Raw genomic sequence first — 13,976 nt, 5'->3', positions numbered from 1 at the left:
CATGCGCAAAGCGCGATTTCCGCAATTTTCACGCTTTGCGCATGCACAGACCGCGCATGCCGCTTCTGCGCACGCGCGCGGGGCGAAAACACTTCCGGGGTTGCGCAGTTCGTAACCCGAACTGTTCGCAAACCGAGGTGTTCGTAACCCGAGGTACGACTATATTAGGATAAAACTGCACTGAAATGCTAGTGCATTTTCATGAGAATATATTTTTTTAAAAAAATTGCAAACTTAAGATCAGTTTTCCACATTTCTATATAAGTTTGCAACATTGGAAACATAAGAAACTGAGAAAAACCCAACCTGGCAGATTGGCCCATCCTGACTTAGGCCACATTAGTTGTCAAACTCTAACCTGGGGCAGAAGTACAAGGGGCCCTCCAGATTTTGCTGGACTACAAGTCCCACGTTCTCTGACCCTTGACCATTCTGGATGGGGGTGATGAGAGTTGGAGTCCAACAAAATCTGGACAGCCACCAGATCTCCATCCCCTGTTCTAGACCACTAGATTCTGGGACCGAGGGAAGCAGGTTGCCTGGCCGGCTAAGGACGCCAGGGGTGAAAGAATGGTCAACACAGACAGAAGGGAGGTTCTAGAGCAGGAAAGTGAGAACCAGAGGGGCCAGAGGCACATGCATACTGTTCAAAGCTGCCCAGAACAGCAAGGACCAAACTGGAAGCTCTGAGCCCACATGGCAGATTAAGATGGGCCATTGGTCTCATCTGACCAGAGTCCAGGCAGCATTGGCTGGCAGGGCGGAGCAGCATCGCTTACCTGGTTTTCCAATGCAGTGATCACTGCCATAAACCAAGAGGAAGAGAAGGAGTGTCATAGTGTTGGGTAGGCTGGTGTGGTGCTGGTGCAATGACGAAGCCAATTTGACTCTCAATAACACTGTGCCTGCATCACACCAACCTCCCCACTCTTATTCCCCACCTCCCTGGCAGCAACCGCTGGGAAGGCAGAGGAGCAATGACACCCCACCCCACCCCACCGCCAGCTCCTTCTGGGTTCAAACATCATTGATCTTGGCCCAGTAAAAAAAGAGCATCACATCAATCCCATCTCAATCTCATGAGTCATGAAAGAAAAGTTTCTATTTTAATCCTGAAATCACATTTTCTACATTTCTGAAATTACACTACGGCCACACTGGGGGTTTCTGCTATGCCCCCAAATACCCCTCCTCTGTTTTTAACATAACTTCCAGCATGAAGTATGAGGCTTATAAAGCTTGCTGACTATTCTGTCATTTTTTTGGTTGGCACTAATAAAGGTACTGTTTTGATTCCTCCTCCCTCCATCCTAAGGGACCAATGCAGCTGCAAACATTTTATAAGCAGACCAATTCAGGAAGAAAGCTTTGTTTTTCTGGTCTTTTCCTTTGCAAAATCATGAATTATCTTCCAAAGTTAATTTTTCACACTGTGTGGACATAATAGCCAGATGGCTTAGCTGTTCTTGTCTCAGAGAAGAATGTCTGCAGTTGGTCTGAAATCAGGTAGCTGTAGACCCAGTGACTGAAAAGCCATCAACATAAGCCAGAGGGAAGCAAGTTCAAATCTTTGCTGAGCTGTGAATGCTCCATATGTCAAGGAGAGCACCTCAAAGTCAGTTCTTTCACTCATAAAGGCTGTTATGGGGGTGAATGTGATGGTGACTTTAAAAGTACAACAGAAAATGCTATGCAAACTATAACAATGGCCAAGGCTTCATTCAGTTGATGCCCTCATAGGAATAAGGCTGCTCAATTTCTCATAAAATGCTAACGGAAGGGAACCCAAACACTTTAAGCACCTGAGGAGATACCTGCAGAGAATCAGTGGGTGCTGCTCAAATGGCCCCAGAGAGACAATTCAGAGTTAAGCATTTTTAAATCCAATTGATTTCCCTGAGAGAGTTAAGGATGCACTTAAACATTTTCCACTAAAATCAATGGAACGTAAACGTGCTTGACATTAACTGGACTAAGTCCCATTAATTTCAGTGGAAATATTTAACTACATGCCTAACTTTCTCATGGAAAGCAATAGGGTTTAAATTTGGCAAAAAAAAAAGCTTTTATTTGTCTGCTAAGTTGAGGCTAATTAGGATACCTACTTCACATGTTGAAGATTTTAGCAAACATTGGAAATAGAGCCATTTTGATTAGTTTTGCTAATTGCCAAGTTCCATTAAGCCAGCGGAGGGTGGGTGGAGATGACGCAATTCCTGGACTAAAATCATAGATTGCCATCTCCCTAGAAAGAAAAGGTGTAATTTGCTTCTGTTAATTTTGTTAGATATGTAAATTTAAAATGGCACATTGTCCAACACCGGTGCTTGCCTAAAAATAGCCTGTAAAAATATCAGTCAGCTTGGAGATGGGAGTATCAAGTTAGACCACCATTCATTTGGCTTCCTGAAGGTGCTGTTTCTGGGCAGATTGAAACTTGCCACCTCCAAACCCAGGTTGGGTTGTGCCATCCCTAGAAAAGAATGTTGATAACAATTCCAGAACACTTTTGATGTGGCTCTGTACTGCAGTTCCTGAATCTACTAGCATGTGTTTGCTTCCAGTAATGGGAAGGGAGCACTACAACTCACGGTTTGCATACAGAAAGCTCCCTGTTGAGTCCCCAGGAGGTTTGCTTATGAAGGTATTTGGGTGACATCGTAACCCAGCTAGGAAAGTCCACTGCTGGGCTCATTCTATGGCCTTCACTGAAGTATAAAAATATGCCAGTATTTTCCATGGATTGTGTGGTTTGAGCTCCATATTGAAAGTGTGGAATCTTAGTTGTGAAAACTTGAAGACCTGGTGGGACTATGTGCTGAGTGGATCAAGGCAGGGAAATGAGACTCTGACCATTTAACTTTCATGCTCAATTTGCAGTTCAACATGCATTAGCCACAAAGCACCTGGCGATCAGCAGATTTAAATCAGCATTATGGTCTAAGTGCCAAACTGGGTTCAAGATGAAACTACGTACATAATAACCACATGCTAAATTTAGCTTGGATCTAATCAACTTGACCACAACAATGCATCATGTTAATTGCCCCTTGGATGATGTGCTGCTTACACACAAGTACACGTCGATAAATATCAAATCTCTATGCTCCACTGTACCCTGTTTACCTGCCCCTCACCTGTTGCAGACATTGTTAGGACTGTAAGAGTCATTTGAAATGGGGTTGGTAGGTAGGAAATCACCATACCATTCCTGGTTAAACAGATACCTCCTTTGTAAGGCAGTGCCAGATACAACAGAGCAAAGGCCACAGCTCCTGCACCTTTAATAGCTGTGGAGAAGAGGGAATTTCAGCAGGCAGTTGCTTGTCAAAAGTGCTCTATCCTCTTTTGCATCTGGCTATTCTCCTTCTGTCCCATAATGGGATTGTATAGAATATGACTTGCAAAAGCCCACCTTGCAGATGTGACATTAGTAAACAAAACAGGATCAGATTTTCAGCCAGCTGAAACTATGCTGCTTTTGCATTGCAAAACAGCAGTGGCAAAACTTCACATGAACAGGTGAATCTCCAGGACCCTAGCAGGTTAAGGAAGATTCCCATTTTTATACATCTTAGCAAACCAGTGAGAAAAATTGTGTGTGGAAGGAAGCCCACATCTACTATCTCTCTAAACCAGAAGCTGTATTTAATCTCTGGAGAGCAAAGTTTCCCCTGGGAGGGGGCTGCTCTTGTTTCTTCTACCCACCTTCCATCATTCTCTCACAACAGCTTTCCTTCCAGTCCAGTTAACGGACACTCATTTCCTTCCTAACGAGCTCCGACACCAGGCACCGTGTCTGTATGTTAATAGCATCAAGTGCCCAGTGTCTTTTTACATTGCACTAGACGCAACAGACTATTAAACTGCAGCTGAATTAAAGACGAACCTCCCAGACATCCTGCTGCAGTCTTCAAGCTACATCCTCCTTTCAGTTCTACTGCAGACCAACTCCCCACACTGTAAGACACCAGCCAGAGCTTCGCTATTTGTCTGCAACATGGGCTCCGGTGAAATAAACATGCATCAGCTTCAAGCACACACACACACACACACGTGCACAGCTAGGCTGCTTTTTAAAGTGTTTTTCAGCCTTACCTTTCGAGTTGTCAGAAGCTTGCTTTCCTTTCCTTTCCTCCCTTCCTTTTCTTCCCTTTTACTTAGGGCAACCAAATAAACAGAGCAGATGGCTTTGAATGCCCAAGCCTGTCATCTGTAGCCTTGGCCCTTATAATCCAGGAGGCTTAGCTGGCTGGGTGGCTTCTTGGGTGTCAGGAAATGCAGGCAAGCATACAAGGAGTGCTTGGGAGCAATGTCTGTTTTCTTCTTCCAGGCTGCTTGCTGTGCTGTTGTGGATAGAGCTTGTCTTTGCTGGCAACTGCTGTCTCCCTTGGTCTGAGCGCTTCCCCACTCAGCCTGACAGCTCTAGCTACCACTTTTAAGGTGGCTCCCAATCCCTAGCTGCAATATTTTCTTTCTGCCAAAAAAACAAGGTTGCATCTAAGCTGTACCTCCTGGATCCTTCAGGCAACACGCTGGCTCTGTCTTCTCAGCAGGAACGGAAAAGAGTTCCCCCACCCAGCCACGACTGCAGAGAATGAGCTAGGGAAACATCCATCCTCTTCGATGGTTCTCTCTCTCTCTCTCTCTCTCTCTTTTTGTTACTTCATCGTGTGCTGAAATGTTTTGCTTGTTAAGGCTAAGCAGGAGTGAGTCTGTTTACACACAGCAAGAGTTCTATAAGACACCCATGGAAAGCCTTGGTGGAGTGTTGTCCCCACCTCCTAAGCACTCCCTTAAATTCATAACGCAAATTGAATTGCCTCCCCATTTCTAGTTAATTCACTTCAATTTGTCATTAGATTTCATCTGGACTTGTGTAAATGCTAAGTGGGAGAACCCCCAGGCTCAGATGTCAAGGCCAGATCGCCAGCAGGGATTCAGAGCACAGCTAAGCTCATTCAGACTGGTTTGGAGGGTAGCCCTCTCTTTTTTCCCCCTAGGTGCCTGGAAACAGAATTCTGAAAGCTGGCCTCCTGTAGCACCCACATGGAGAATGTTGCTGGCTGACAGTCCAGTGTTCTCTGTCCTTGCTTAATCATCATCATCATCCCACTTCAAAGTTATGCTTGTTAAATTGGATCAAGACTCATTCGAAAGGAGTTTCTGTTCCCAGTGTTGGGTCTGCATTTGCTCCGCTTCAGCCCTTCCAATATCTATATCCACTCCCATTATGGGTAGAACTTGGGCATTTCTCTTCAAGGGTGATGTGCAAGTTCCTACTTTGCTTGATGCCTAGAAGCTTGGAAATACGATGTGTCACTGTCAATACCTGCCTCTTTTTTGGGCAGATACTTCAAGTTTTGTGCTAGAGTGCAGAACAAAGAGGAACAGAAAGCTTCCTTGTGGATGAGCCTTGCTGAAGAGCCTCACTCCCTCCCCTTGGGACACAGAGATGCATGCCCCATGACTGACCACACCCATCCCTTGTTAAAGATCTGTGCCACTCCTGTAAAAAGTCCTCAGAGATCCACAAGCAGTGCGAATTGGTATTCGGTGCATGCTTGTTTTGATGCATGTCCACAGATTGTTAACCATGTCACACGGCTGTCTGACTCCCCTGCTAAGAGGCTTTACTTATTCTGGTTGCACAACTAAGATGTAACCTCACCTAGGTGGGCGAGGTTATTGCCAGTCAATTGATGGGCTCTTTTTAGAGAGAGCAGGCAACTGAATTTGACAAACAGCAGTAACTGCACTTTCTTTTTCCCGTTCTAATTACATCTATACAGATTTCAGCAAAAGTAAGACCATGTCAGTATCAATGATCTATTCAGTGTCTCCTTGTGGCATCTGTGTAAAACATGTATGACCTACATTATCTCTAGGGCTGTAACCCAGTTGAAGGAATCTTGGTTAACTGCATATGAGAAAAACAATAGCTTTATGGGGCAAAGCATGCTTTTTGGCTGCAATCCTGAATGCTTCTCTGGGCATAAACCCCACAGAATTCAGTAGGACTTACTTCTGAGTAGCCATCCGTTTGATGATGCACACATTTGTCACAACAGGAAGAACACACACTGCGTTTTCTCTTAAGCGTGACACCTGCAGGGTTGTTTGTTTGTTTGTTTTGCACACACACACAAACAAACAAACACACACTATATGTATTTTTGAAAAACTGGCTGATTAATCAGAGGCACACTTTTAGTTGATGGAAAAGTTTTAACTGATGGATGTGACTGATTATTCAACTAATATTGCTGCCCTAAGGATCTTTACAGAAACCCTCTGGCAAGTAGGGTTAGCCTTGTTTACGGTGCTGAAAATTTGTACTGGTGTGAAGCATGAGGAGATCATTTTGTTCCAACATGCTGTGCTGCAACAAAAACATGTGAAATGCCACATGTCTAGACTTAGAGCTGCATGTTGATCAAGGAGACCTTCTGGTATTGAATCTGGGCTGGGGGGAAACAGTTCAAAGCAGCTGTGAGAGGCAGGGCAGATTTTGGTTCCCACACCAGCCTGCTCATTTTGATCAAAGTGAGTCTCCACAACCCCTGTTTCGCAGCTGGATGGCTAATCATGTGCTTAGCAGACATGTGCATACAACCAGTTTGCCCCCTTAACTTCTCAGGATTGTCATGAAGATCATCAAAATACTTAGTAAATTAAGGGGGCAAAATAAAACGTAAGCCCGCGGGAACAATTGCCATAATAAGCTCAACATACTGGACTGGTGTATCATTTCTGAGTTAAGCATTTTAGGGCATTGCCAAGACCAGGATGCTTTTCCTACTTTCACAATGGAAACTTCACTAGTGGCCAGTGAGTCCGATTTATCTCCCCCTCAAGTCTGCAGCAATGGCAATGCGGGTTCACCATCATGGTGAGCACGATTTGCGGTGGGGGCTTAAGAAACCACTCCTGAGTCCAAAGGTGGGGGCATGAGTGGTCACTCCTCTGTTGCTGGGCAAATTCTGATGTTGCGATTTTGTGGGTCAGCCCCCTGGGTTTAAAAGCAAAGGAAAGAGGTTTCTCTTTCTCTTTGGCTGCATTTCGGATCCCCACCCTCCCTCCACTGTTTTTAGGCCTCTGTGTTGACATTGCTGTGCCTCTCATGGGGTCGCCTGTATTCAGGGGCCTGGTAGGAATTTTTCCATTTGGCTGATTGGCTGGTGCCATCTGGTTTTTGCCTACTGCATAGCAAATAAGTCACAACTTGTAAGGTTGGTGGTTAGGCATTGGTTATTGCTTGTATATGGGGTCTATTGACTTTGTTGGCCCCTTGTGTTAAAGCTTAAGTTAGGGGAAATTCCAGTCAGGAATACAGGGGCTCTATGCAGTGTCCATATCCCTGGTAGGGGACGAGCAACACGCATGAGCCCCTGGGAGCCTGAGGGGAGAGGGGAGAGCCTATTGGACCCGACTCCCTGTCTCTCCCTGTAGGGTTTCCCCTTGTTGAAAAGGCGAGTTTATTTCTGTCCTTAGGTGACAGTTGGAGAACCAATGCCTACGCAACCACTCACTGGTTTGATTTGTATTCAATAAAAGTCGTGGCCAAATTCATGCCAAAAACCATTAAACAAAAATTCTGTCTATAGTGTGAGTTATTTGAGGGGTGGTTTTGGGGACCTCCACACGCAATTGGCCTTGCAAGCAAAGAGAGCAAAGACTCACGCTTGCTGTTTTTCTAGCCAGGGTTTGCTACACCAACACCAACACCATTCATTCATTCATTTATATTTTCATTTCACCTTTTCCATACATGTGGCTTCCAGGAGGTCTGCTTGGCTTCAGTAAAGTGACAGTTTCCTGTGCCTCCTGGGACCCTTTGGGGTCAGCTAAAGTGCTTTCCATTTTAGTTCAGTTGCCATGTCATGTTTAATTCATTTTATTAAAAGCATTTCTGCCTCTCCTTTTGGTTCAGAAAGTTTGAAGCGTTGCCAACAATGGGGGATTTCCCCCTGAAACAAGCACCAGCTTCATCAGAACCACAACATGGGAGGAAAGGGTAACACTCAACACTTAATTATCAGCCCCACACCCAGCTGATGCTATTTGCATCTTCGGAAAACAAACCCTGTGTGTATTAAGTGCAAATACGTATCTAATGTTACTTGTAGCTTGGCCTTAAAAGGCCTGGGCCCTGCTGGCAGAGTTCCTGGTTTGAGTTTACCACTGGCTTTCAGTTAAAGCCTTAATAACAAAGGTCACTCTAAGGGTGGCAAGCCCACTGCTCACACATCCTAAGAGGTAATTGGGTTACTCTAGCTCAAGTCTGTGCATGGATAATGGGGGCTGTGCATGCATTAGATGTACAGTAAAAAAAAGAGATGATGCTTTATGAACCCTCTCATCACCACCAAACCTCAATGTAGGTCACAGCAGTGTAAAAATGCAACAGTTAAAACAAATTACAATTAAAAGAATGGGTGCTTTAAAAATTCTTTACAAAAGAGAGATTGTGCAAACCAAATACACTAGAAGCAACATACGGTAGATAAGCAATACTGCACACAATATAACTAAGATACCTATGATGCAATTACAAGGGGTCATGCTGGCGATAGGGCAATGGTAGCAGGTAGATTCATATTTGTGTTCTTTTTTAAGACAATGCATGTGCACCCATGTGATAGAGTAGAATAAGAATCTTCTTTTGTGAAACTAATGGCTTACCCATCCTTCCTCTTGTCCCACTGCTTTCCCCTGAGGAAAACTGCTCTTTAGTGCTCAGTTGGAGCAAACAGCCGGAGAAAGCCCAAATTGCCATTTGCTCCGACTGAGCACTAAAGAGTGGCTTTTCCCTGGGAAAACCGCTCAGGCCTGGGCTTTCCAGGCACAGGAAAAGCAGAAGTGCGGACAAGCCCAAAATCAAATATCATTTCCAGAGGGTGCATCTGTTGAATTAGACTGTAGTTCGCTGCAAGAGACCCTCTGGAAATTATATTTGCATCTGTTGAAGTGGACCCTAGTCCATGAAAGTTTATTCCATAATAAATTTGTTAGTACTTAAGCTGCCACAAGACTCTTCATTATTAACTTCTGTTAACTGTTTTTAACTCTAAACCAGGGCATGAAAATTGGACCTTGCCACTAGCGATGACTTAGTGGTTCTCTTAATCATACAAAATGTATCCGTCTTTATCATAAGGGCACTGGTTGAACTCCTTGCTGGGGAGATCTCTTATTTTAGCAGCTACCTCTGGGTATACTCAGAGGCGTAGGAAGGTCAGGTGATACCCAGCGCGGAAAATTACTTGTCACCCCCCCCACACACACACACCTTATTTCGTATTTTCTTACAAAGGAATGTGGATTCTGGGCCTCTGATAACAAGTAGGCGACTATGGACAGATACTTAAATCTACAGGATGGATTGTGTTTTGGCTTGTGTTATTTGATTTATATTTATCGTTTGTTTATTTAATAAAATTTATTTTAAAAAACCTGGAAAGTGGTTTACCAAAACAAAAAACACCACAGCTGCAAAATCAAGAAAAATTAACAATCCTACCTTAAGACATACAAAAGCTAAAATATTAAGATTAAAATTACTTCAACTTCCTAAGCATCTAGGTATGCTTGCCTAAAGAAGAATGCTTTTAGCAGGTGCCCGAAAAGAGTCTAGCAAAGGCACGTGCTTTGTTGCAATAGGCGGGGAGTTCCAAAGTGCAGGTGCTGTCACAGTAAACAATGCAGTACAGATACGGTATTATGTGGAACCTGTAGTAGCGCTTGAAACTACTGAAGGGGAGGTTTTATTTATTGTGATTTCACCATGCTCTGTATTATCTGAAAAGGAAAACATTTATTTAAAAAACAGGACTGCACAGCAGCAATCTAGTCTCATCATGATCAGTGGGACTTATTCCCAAGCCGGCGGTGCGTAAGATGGGCTGCAATCCTATGCACCCCTTGCATCCAACCTGTACCTAAAACTCTGCACAAGCCTGCACCAGAGAATTGTAGAGTTTGAAGGGACCCCTGAGGGTCATCTAGCCAAACCCCTGGGGGCAATGCAGGAATCTCAACTAGACTATCCCTGACCGATGGCCACCCGTCTTCTGTTTCTCCCCTCAGCCAGGACACACAACAATGGAGACGGGAGGTGGGGAAAAGATAAATTTTGACAACTAGACCATCCCTGACTGATGGCCATCCTTCTTCTGTTTTTCCCCTCAGCCAGGACACACAACGGATAAAGACACAACAACGGAGACTGGAGGTGTGTGTGGGGAGGGAAGCCCAGCGGAGGGTAAGGCATAGGGCAGTTCATAAAAAACTTTTTTTTGAAAATGCCTGCTCAAAAGGTCTTATCTTACTAAACTAGGGATTATATAGCTATATCTGAAATTTCATGCATATCAGTTAATATCTTGACCCTGCTCCACTGAACTGAAATTTCAGCCTTCATGACAGGAAAACAGCCAAGCAAACAGCTATTTTCATGGAGGAGGGTCAAGATATTAACTGATATGCATGAAATTTCTTATACAGCCTAAGAAGTGGTTGGTAAAGCTGGGCGATCATTTAAGTTCTGCCCTAGTGGACATTTATTGCTACAAGAGACAGAGAGACAAGAATGCTACCATGTTTCTGAAAATATATTGTCCATATGTAAGTCACAAGAATATACAGAACATGGAGAAAACTGAAGGGCCATTGCAATGTTTTCCTCTTTCCTAATGCAAGACCAGTCCCTTGACATCACAACTGAGGCTGTGTTCTGCTCCCAAAACAGGAGGGCCTGGTGTGCTCAGACAACCAACCCTCAAGTGTGTTATTATGGCAGCCCTTCAGTCAAAAGCTTCCTCTTTCTCTCTCTCTCTCTCATCTCTCTGTTAATTTCCTTCAAAAACAAAACAAATGAAGGTTCTGAGCATTTTCCTTCATGGCAAAGGTTGAATTTTCCTAAGGAACAAAACAAACCACAGCAAACAAAATATGCCAAAATAGATAAAAAGCTTTTCCCCTTTCTTTCCATGACGTGCATGCTTTAATGCCAAGAGGCGACACTATTTCAGGCATGTTGTATTATTTATATCTAATCATATTGCACTATATTCATTTTAGAATATATATAGAGGGGGTTCTGACTTCAAAACGCTGAAAAAGAGCAATTATGTCTTAAGCTGACGAGAAGTTGATGGGGAAGACTCACCTCATTTGCGTAACATAACACACACATGTACATTCACCCACAACTTGCTTTTGATCCGAATGCTTATATTTCATGTGTTTTTCAGCTCTTCTCCATTACCTTGCTTCTGATTCCCTCTGTTTTTTTGCTGAGAATCTAATAACATGCTGAAGGCTGGGTAGGGGAGATGAACAATTTATGATATGAGGAACCAGTAAAATCCCAGAAATATTTTTAAGAAAAATCAACCTCCCCTCCCCCCCCCCCAAAAAAAGCCTGGTAGGGGGAATAAAATGCAGGTTTGTGGGAAACATGTAAAAAAATCTTCCATGGGTACATGTGAATATATGAATTTCCCTGTTCTTCCTCTGTGTGTATTAATTTCTTCTTTTCTTGACAGTAATACAAGTATTATTTGTATTATTTTCAGTATTACTTATGGTATTACCTTGAAAAGGATTATTTCACTTCCCCTCCCCCACAAAAAAAAGTTATATGGGTTTTCCTTGTGCCTTGAAATTTAGCAGATTAAAAAAAATATTTTTAACTCTAACAGCAACCCATTAAGCAACCAACTTGGTTTAGATGTTGCATATTGTTGGAACCTACATAAAAACATGTACAGCCATAGCAGGCCATAAGTATGTTCACCAAAGTATATACTTAATTCCCAAATTTGCAGTGCAGTCCTAACTACTCAGAAGTAAGTCCTACTGAACCCAATGGAGTTTACTCCCAGGTAAGTGAGATTATTCAGATGCATACTATGGTGTGGTAATATTTTTTCTGAGGTATAGCTACACCATTATTGTGACACTTGTTTCCAGCGACACCTTATCAGATCACGACTTTGCTGCTTGTTGAAAGCTCTGATGCTATGAATCATTTGTTTCTGTTAGCTATAGAAAAGCCATATTGGCTGGACCCAGAAATCACTCCTCCTGTGTGCTGTGGAGATTTCTAATTACTATTAGCTAGTCGAGTTCCTTCCTGCGATTAATTAATAGTTTCCATTCACTTTTAAGCACTATTAAGAAATGAATCATTATTCTGTTGGCTAGCAGACAACCATGAGACAAGAATAAAAAATGGGCCCCATTTTTGCTGAAATTTAAAGCTTTGGAGCAATAATTCTTGCTATTCATAGAAGGTTTGGATGGTCAGTCCATCTCTGATTGTGAAGTTGTTATAACACTGAGGTCCTCTTTGGGCTCTAGATGTGCAGCACAATCCTGCACATGTCTACTAAGAAGTAAACGCCATGAAGTCCATTAAGGTCAACTCCCAGGAAAATGTATGTAGGATTGCAGCTGTGAGACCTAACGTGGGGTAGCGGTTAGTGTGCTAGACCAGGACCAGGCCCGTAGGGTTGCCATATTTTGAAGAGTAAAAAAGAGGACAGCTTTTGCGACTTCTACTTTTAACTATGGGTCGCTAGGACAACTCTACCCATGGAAAAGAGGACATGGTATCTCACTCCTTCCAGGCTATCAGAAATGTATAAGAACTTAGCGAATGTGTGCTGGAGGTGTGGAGGGAATAACGGAGACATGTTCCACATGTGGTGGACATGTGGTAAGATTAAGATATTCTGGGGGGAAATATACGGTGAATTTAAAAAGATGGTGGGAATAACCTTTACCAAAAAAACCAGAGGCATTTCTACTGAGCATAGTAAATAAGGACATTCCAAAACAATCAAGGGAAATATTCTTATACGCAACGGCTGCGGCCCGAATTCTAGTAGCTAGAGGTTGGAAGGAAAAGGGGGTTCCTAAAATTACAGATTGGCAAAGCAAATTACAGGAATTCGCCGAGATGGCACAACTGACAAGCAATCTCAGAGGAAACACGAAACAAATTTGTGCAGAAATGGGATAGTTACAGGAAATATGTTCGAAAATATAGTAATAATACTAATGCTAACATTCGAGTGATCAAGGAAGAATACGAAGACGAATTATAAAGGAAGGCGAGATAGTGTTCTCAGAATGTATTAGATAAATGGTTATAGGAAAGGCAAATATTTTGAGTACATTCAATTTAAAGACAAAGTATATACACTGGGTAATGACAGGAAGTCACAATGGAATATTTAAAAAGTATATATACACACACACACACACACACACACACATACACACACACACAGTATATATATATTCTTTCTCTTTTTTCTTTTTTTACTCTTTTTAGTTTTAGGGAAGAAAAAAGAATATAAAAATAGACAATAAAGATGTGATACTTAATTTTGTTTTTGTATTTATTTTGCTGTATTGGTGCTGGTGGTTTCATGATGTATGGAAAAGCAATAAAATTTAATAAAATTTTAAAAAGGAAAAGAGGACGTGTCCTGGAAAAAGAGGACATATAGCAACCCCGCCTGGGAGAGACCAGGGTTCAAATCCCCACTCAACCATGAAACTCCCTGAGTGATACTGGGCTAGTCGCTCACTCTCAGCCTAACCTACCTCAAAGGGTTGTTGTGAGAATAAAATGGGTAGAGGGAGACTTATGTACGCTACCTTGAGCTCATTGGAGGAACGAAAGCGGGATATAAATGCAACAAACAAATAAACAAGCCCTCCACTGAGACGTACAGTGGTACCTCTACTTACGAATTTAATGTGTTCCGAATGCACATTCATAAGTCGAAAAAATTTGTAAGTCGAATCCCATAGGAATGCATTGGGAGAAAAAATTCGTAAGTAGAAGCAACCCTATCTAAAAATTTGTAAGTAGAAAAAATCCTATCTAGACCACATCCAAGATGGCGGACGGAGCTCCATTCGTAAGTAGAAACATTCGTAAGTAGAGGTACCACTGT

The 13,976-nt window shown here is 42.8% G+C and overlaps 1 protein-coding gene across 1 annotated transcript in view; it reads right to left on the bottom strand.

Moving 5' to 3' along the window:
- The window catches only part of DGKG (diacylglycerol kinase gamma), a 115,705-nt gene extending 110,264 nt beyond the window's left edge, over positions 1 to 5,441 (bottom strand). The window contains exon 1 of the mRNA XM_035132701.2: positions 4,099 to 5,441. The gene's annotated coding sequence lies outside the window, so the exon portion shown is untranslated. The remainder of the gene's footprint in view (positions 1 to 4,098) is intronic.
- Positions 5,442 to 13,976: the final 8,535 nt, after the last annotated feature.

The sequence above is a fragment of the Zootoca vivipara genome, chromosome 5 (genome assembly GCF_963506605.1).
Source record: "Zootoca vivipara chromosome 5, rZooViv1.1, whole genome shotgun sequence".
In the NCBI taxonomy this organism is placed as follows: Eukaryota; Metazoa; Chordata; class Lepidosauria; order Squamata; family Lacertidae; genus Zootoca; species Zootoca vivipara.
This window is presented reverse-complemented; position numbering and strand designations above follow the sequence as displayed.